This window comes from Hippoglossus stenolepis, chromosome 17 (genome assembly GCF_022539355.2).
Source record: "Hippoglossus stenolepis isolate QCI-W04-F060 chromosome 17, HSTE1.2, whole genome shotgun sequence".
Taxonomy (NCBI): domain Eukaryota; kingdom Metazoa; phylum Chordata; class Actinopteri; order Pleuronectiformes; family Pleuronectidae; genus Hippoglossus; species Hippoglossus stenolepis.
In genome coordinates this window covers 14,514,343-14,521,997 of record NC_061499.1, presented here as the reverse complement: position 1 = coordinate 14,521,997, position 7,655 = coordinate 14,514,343, and positions in this window count along the sequence as shown.

Here is a 7,655-nt window from a genome sequence, read left to right as displayed (position 1 = left end):
ATTACTATTATCTTACAGGATCAGCAGCACAAGTTGTTGCATGTGTGGCTCAACAAAGCATCAAACTTTAACTTGAACCCAGGAGACTGTTGTTTACATCCCGTGTCCTGCAAGCAGTGGATACTACTTCCATTGGAACGTAAAAGCAGATACTGATGTGTCTGTGAACAGCTCGTATCAACCATTTCTCATCAGCCGACTAATAAATCAGTTGGTCTCTGCTAAACAATATCTCAATAACACAACTTGCACGGTTCCATTTGAAATGTAATGTGAGGCAATGTGCAGATGCAAATATAATAATATTTATAATACGTTTAATTTCACCGTGCCTTTGTAGACACCAATGGACACCTTAAAATACACCATGAATTAAAACATGTATACTTAAAGTCAAACTAAGCATTAATACAACATTGGTGACTCAGGAATCAAATCGGGTTAAGAGGCAGACACCTAACAGTACACATGGGAAGAGTGACTGAAAGAAAAACTGATTTGAAAAAAGGTACAGTGAGGGATAGATGTCATGGAGGGTAGACTGATCTGAACAGATGTGTTATGAGTTGAAATGAAAACCATCACATCATTACTGCATCATTGTGAGATGACCGACCAACTGCAGTCAAGCGTGTAAACACATTTAATGTCCATGAAAGAAAAAAATGTAAGTATGAAGATGTAGTAGTATGGTTTTGTAAGGAGGGGGAGGCCTTGTTTACACGTTACTGTTGAATGTCAACGTCTTTCAAAGCATCTTTTCTTCACATCTCTGTCCTCAGTTCACACGCGAGCTGCACAGTCAATTCATGTTTCATCAGCGTCTGACCAGGAGACCAGTGTGTTTTTTTCCAAGTTCACCAAGGCAACACAGCTAAGTAAATACATATCCAAGGTTATGAACTTTGGAAAACTTACCAAAGAACAAAACTAGATGAATGAATGTATATATATATAAACCTGACGCATATTGATGATGTAACCTATGAGGCTTGTTGCCATCATTGGTTTGAGTCTAGAAATCAAACGTCTCTCTTTGTAGTCGAGAGAATTAATCATTAATTTAAATTTAAATTGATGCGATGTCATGACATGATATTGAAGTAGACGGAGCTGAGCTGCAGCAGGATGTGGTTTGGACGTGAGGAGGAGGCTCAGCTTGTTCCAATACAAGCAATCTGGTTGGTTTGGTTATGGTTTGATTAGAATATATTACATCACAAATATATTTCAATTAAAAATGATAATAGATATGTTTTATAACTGAAAAACTGCAGATATGCTAAACTAAAGATGCGCGTCAATATGAAGGGAATTAAACCGTCTCCAAATATCTTGTTGCTGTTTACGGCACATACGCATATATTTGTGTAACATGTAATTTTGCAATCTGAAATGTTCCTCTTTTCTTTTCTTCTCTTTTTTTTTTACGAAACTCACGTAGTTTCCTATAATTCACTATCCACAGCCTCCCCCAATGCAGCAGGGTACATTTGTTTTGCCAGCGACATCAACATCACCCAACTCCCTCTCTCTCTCTCTCTGTCCTCTCTCCATCTCGTCCTCACTCTGTCCATCTTTTCCGCGCTTGGCCCAGCGAGCATCCCGGCTCGCCCGGCCAAAGATAGTTCCCCTTCTCTCTTTGTCTGCCTGGCTGCTCGGCTCCAGGCCCCCGGGGGCTCACTCCAGTGCAACTGGCTGGGCATTGCTCCACATGACATGTCCATTTGCAAGACGTGCCCTTCCCCTACTCACAAAAACAACAGCCCCCTAACCACAGAGCGTGCTGGCAGACACCACGAATGGATGGAGGGAGGGAGCATTTTGGAGGGGAGATGGTGAGAAAATGCATACCACGAGGCAGAAAAATGAAAGAGGGAGGATGCTGATAATTAATTTAAATACAAATGCAAAAAAAAAAAAATAGATGTACATGAACATATAGTACATAACTGGAAAAAACGAAACTCCACAGCTTCTCTGGGTTTTGGTTCGCTTTGAAATCCCTCATATCCGTTTGGCCTTTCTAGGGTTTACGGCTGAAGCGTCTCATAACATTCCCGAGCGTTTACAGCTCGAGCAACTTCAGCATTAATATGCCACTGGGGAGTGGAGAGATGTATCTCCCACCCCTGCTTGTAGTAAGAGCATCCACTAAACCACCCAGTGTACCGGGGGTTGTCGAGGGAGAGTTTGATGGGGAGGAAGAGGAGGGGATGTGTTGTCAAGGTAACTAACCTGAAGCCAGAGCGATTAACAGAATGTGAGGCAGAAGCCAGGGAGAGAAAAATTGGAACTGTTCCTTACTTTTACAGCTTTGTGGATTCTGCAGGTCAGAGGCGTATAAACGCCATAACGCCGTCCAGTGGTTTCACTTCCTGGTCCGCTGGGACACATCAGTACGTCATTGACCTGTCGAGCCGCATGTTATGAGGGGGCATCATTTAATGGCGGCCTCTACAGCTTTAGATTACTTCTCGTGACCTACATGAGGCGCCATGGGACCCCCATACATCAAGTAGCATATCATGTGGACAACTAGGCTGAATGTGCCCATTGTAAGATTAGAAACATATAGGAGGCAAAGAGATATTTCCTTTTTCCTTAAAAAAAATGAAAAAATTGGTTAGTTTTCAACATTCACACAAAAACAAACATAATATGAATTACTGCAGGAAGGGTATACAAAGGCCTGCTATAGAGTTTACAGCTATATAATGCAGTACTTGGCAGCATCTTGCTAACATCAGCATAATAACAATCACTGTGTGTCATCAATTTTAGTTTTTTCGCACATACACTTGCTGTTTTGAGTGAATAGTTTAACAGCACAGACATTTATAGCAATATTCACCCTCATTGGTCACGATTTAGCCTATGATGGGGGTTTCCTAAGGACCTCTAATTTATTTTCAAACTTTGCGGGCGAGGAAGGCGGACACATTTTTTGTGCTGATGGTGGACTATGAGTGGGCACCCACAAGAAAGTCAGACAGACAGACAGACAGACAGATAGACAGATAGATAGATAGACAGATACTTTATTTACCCCAAGGGAAATTTAGGCAGTGCTAATGGAAATATCCAAATGGATAAAGTCATGACAATGTAACATGCTAATGTTTAGCTGGTATAATGTTCACCGTGGTAAGATTACCATGCTAACATTTGCTCATGTAAAACATTTTGACCTAAAGATGGCCCTGGATGAAAAGTCAGTAACCATCAAGCCGACATCGCCATCACGGAACCAGACTGTGACCACGATTTAAAAAAGATGGACAATCTCACATAAAGAATAATGGAACCACTCCTTTTATGACTGCATGACTGCGGTGTCCTCACATGTCGCAATACTCATGCAGTTTAAAAACAATCGGTTTCTATGACTTTGGGGAGATGGGGCAAATGTCCAGCAGATATAATAGTCCGCAGCTGGAGACTGAGATTTCTCATGGGTATCATTGGCTGTGTAAAAAATCCCAGACTGTGACGGCATCACAGCCTCCTCAACATAACTGTAGGGGTCAAGCATTTAGACCTGTGTTGTTCTCTTGGTGTGTACCACATTCAATCATCCACTTGTGGTGAGGGATGAATCACCTGGAAATATCCCCTATTTCCACATCTCTATAAACCAGCGCTTGTGGTTTTTGCGGCACCAAACTCTCAAATGTGCATTCATCTTTGTTAGAGGAGTGTCGGCACTGCAGCCCTAAAATATCACTTTCTACATAAGTGTTGACTGACGGTTCTGCATTGATCTTCTCACTCACCCCAGAGCTCTCTTCTGTTTCTCCTTACAAGTCGCACTGAGGTACGAGTATCTCAGGCATCACATGTGCACCTTCAACCGCAATATCCAAAACTGTTTAATGCCGTCTTTCCCAGAGATATAATGCAGATGTCACTTTCATTCAAACACCGGCCAGTTGAGTGTCTTTGTGACTGTAGCTGTGGCCCAAAAATGAAACCTAGCGCTTTCAAAGTTACCTTGATCATTTCCTCTTTCACGCCACAGAGCATGAATCAAACACAATTCAATGCACCTACGTGGAATCGCCTGCAATCTTTATGTTGTGGTCTTTCCTTGGAATTTGTCGCCAGACATCTGAACTTAAAACAACACAATAGTAAGGTTATGCATGGAGAAAGATTCAAATATGATGTACATTAAACAACACAAACATTACATGAAGACCACATCCGCACTAATGATTCAGTTACTTTTGATGTCACGCTACGAAAATGTGATTTTGAGTAGAATTGGATCTGGCCAAGAATTTTGTCAGATTTGGCTGCACAAAAAGAATATTCAAATATGTGTTATTTTTTCATAGAAACTAGGAAGCATGAGCTGCCAGATTATTTACCAGAGTGCAATGGGACGTTCAGTGTGACAGCAATGTTCTCATTATATATTAAACAAGCCGACTTATCCCCAACTATGCTAACGACACATCAAATCTTAAGAACTGAAAATTGCCTCTGTCTCAATCAGACTCATCCTTGGTGCAGGTCCACAGACACATGTACCCGTCATAGACATCTTTATCAAATGAGCAGCAACCCCAACACTTCTCATAAAAATACACTGTAGTGTGTGTCTGAGTGAATGCGAGGTGGAATCTTCTTTTGTAAATCAAACAAAGGATGTTTAATAGTTCTTAATATTGTGTTCTATGTCTTATATACAGTGTAGCAGCACACAGGCCAAGAATTGTTGCAGCAGTAAACCTATCTCAGTGTTATATCACTGGATCAGCATCTATGCTGACACAGCAGAGACTTTCACATTAAAATTTAAGTTGCCAATGTTATTTTGGAACATCCTCTGTACAGAGTACAGAGTACATCATCAATTCATAAAATCATGGCTTTTATCAAAAACATAGCTCAAGGACAATGGCAGAATCTGTTTTATAACTGCACAGATTTGCTTGGACAAATCATTTTCTGACATAAGGGTTCTTGACGGGCAACGTAATAGTGTGGTGTATAAGTGGCCTATTAAATGAGCTTGTTCTGCAATAGGCCATTGTGAATGCAAACTCTTCAGACCTGCTGAGTGACCAAATGTGACATCAACTCGCTGGGCTCCATCTCAGAGATCGGCCTAATTGGTTCATCTGGTACACTCCTCTTTACTTTTGACTTTAAAAGGAACCTGGTGATCATCCTGATGGGGCAGAGGCAGGACGGTGTCCCTGCTGTCACTGGTATGGAAAGCATGAACAGCTGGCTGGTGAGCTGTGCTCGGCAGAAACCTTTAAAAAAAATGTAGTATCTGCAAACTGATTAAATAATCCTAATTATCTGAAAAGTTCGTGAATAATGTAACTTTTGTTGTCTACATGTTATTTCTAACAGCTTTCACACTTAATTTTTTGTATAGAAGATTGTTTGTTTCTTTTATATGTACCATGAGTGGACTGCACATTGCTAAAAGTAACTAAAGCACATTTATACTGATTGAAGTGAGGGCTGAGGCAGACAGACCTGTTGGTCGAACAATTGGCAGAAACGCCTGACTATTATATGTCAAACCTAATGCATTACCTATTGAAATTTAGTCATTTGCAAAGTGCTGGCACACGTGTAAAGTGGGAACACAGGGACAAGTTGTGACCATGGTAACAACTGTGGCAGTGTAACACAAGCTCAGTGCTTCAGTTTACGCGAAATGTATCGGGCTTGGGTTTAGTGAGGAAAAAAAGAAGGTCTGTCAACTTTGGGCTGTGCTCGGTTACTTGTCCATCAGACAGAAATCTCTGAGCCCATCGGCTATTGTCTGACAACCAATTAGCCTCTGGGGGCAATGGCCAATATTTTGGGGCTTCTGGTGTAGACAGCAGATTTCTGGGCCAACATTTCGTCTTCCGTTCACCGTGCATTGCCTGTATATTGTCACTGGAGTGTCTGTAAGGAGTAATCATTTTAGTTTAAGCTTGTATCCACAGAATCCAGTCAAAATACAGGTTGTTGTTGCGTACATTGAGGAATCTGTTGAGTAGTTTAGGATCCTCTTCAGCTCATTGTGGAGTGTGTGCACAACAGCATTGTGATAAGAAAAAAAACATTGTTTCTTTGTTGTCTGTCCACTCTCACCAAGGTCCATTCAGCAGCAAGGCCTTGATGTTTGTCACTCACATTTGGCAAGATCTCTCCTTGACTGAGCACTGTCTTTTTCACCTTCCCCAAAAGTTCTAATTACATTCTTGCAGAAGCATATCGACAAGAATACCATTCCTTATTTTTGGTCCAGTTACTGACTTGTCCTTCGAAAATAACCCTCTTTACCTTAACAAATTGGACAATAAGTAAAAGCTGCTTCCAGTTTCACAGGCATCTGCAGGTCGAATAAAAAACCCTGTCACTTAAAGACTTGGAACTATTCTAGGCAACTGATTAAAAGGCCGTTTAAATGCATATCAGCTAATTGCTTAACGAAGCACCAGGCATGTGGAATGCTGACATTTAGCCAATGTAACATAATTGTCAAGTCTAGTATTTTATTTTTATGGGGTCATGCATAAAATAAAATGTCTGCCACCTTGTTATTAAGTTATTTTGTCCCCTTGTGAGCAGGAAATGTCAACGTTAACAGACAAAATAAACGTAGACTGCAGGTCTGGAGTCTGCAGGTCGTGACTCCGCTGGTTTCTAAAAGAAGTGTGGTTCTATAAAGGTCTCAAACGTAGGGTTGGGCGATGTCAACTAAATTGGCATATGAGCGATGTATGCATTGAAAGATCGCGATGATGCCATTGGGCTGGGTGTCGCTTTAACAAATCACTTTTCTCACAGACACACGCACACACACACAGCGACACCAACTCAGCTGATGACATCTTAAATGGCTATTTGTTTGAAATGACGCCACGACATCAACAGTGATCGCGCAATGATTGATACTTTTCTTAAAGGAGTCAAATCTTTCTTCATAGCTGCACGTTCATTCATTAATTTAGCTCGTCTTGCCTTTACTCAATCTCTTCCTCTCTCGCGCGCGCTGACACACAAGCTCAGTTTGGTAGGCTGCCCCCCTCTCTCAGTGTCTAACAAAGGGGGGGCGGGGCATCATGATGTCAGCCATCATTGATGCCCAATCCTACTAGAACATGACCCTACTTCTCAAATGCCTTATGGTTCCATTTGGAGTAAGCAAGACGATAAAGGATGGTATGCATTGGGACTTGAATACTGTGTGATGGACAGCAAGTACTGTCCAATGGATGCAGGTCGCAGGTGTAGGAGGGGGTTGAATTTGGACCAAAATAAATGATTCGCTGGATTACCTGTCACTAACTGACACTCAGTTATGCTCTACTTCTGTACCTACAAAAACGTTGTACAAAAAATGTGTGAAAAGTGGGCATTACATCGCTGAACTCACAATCAGCACAAAACACAACGTAGCTTCTTTCACTGACAAATAGATCAAACATGTGCCAAGTAATCCTGCTCTGACGTGCGTTCCTTTTCAGTGCGTATGCAGCATTGAAGCGGACTGTGCAAGGGGAGATTCCTTTCTCTTCCTTTCAGCACAATTATTTCAGCTTAAATGGCCTGAGCTGTTCTTAACTTTTAAAGATTAATGAGGTGGTTGGAACAAGATTCTTTCGGTGAGGGAGCAGAATCTAATAAGAACAGAT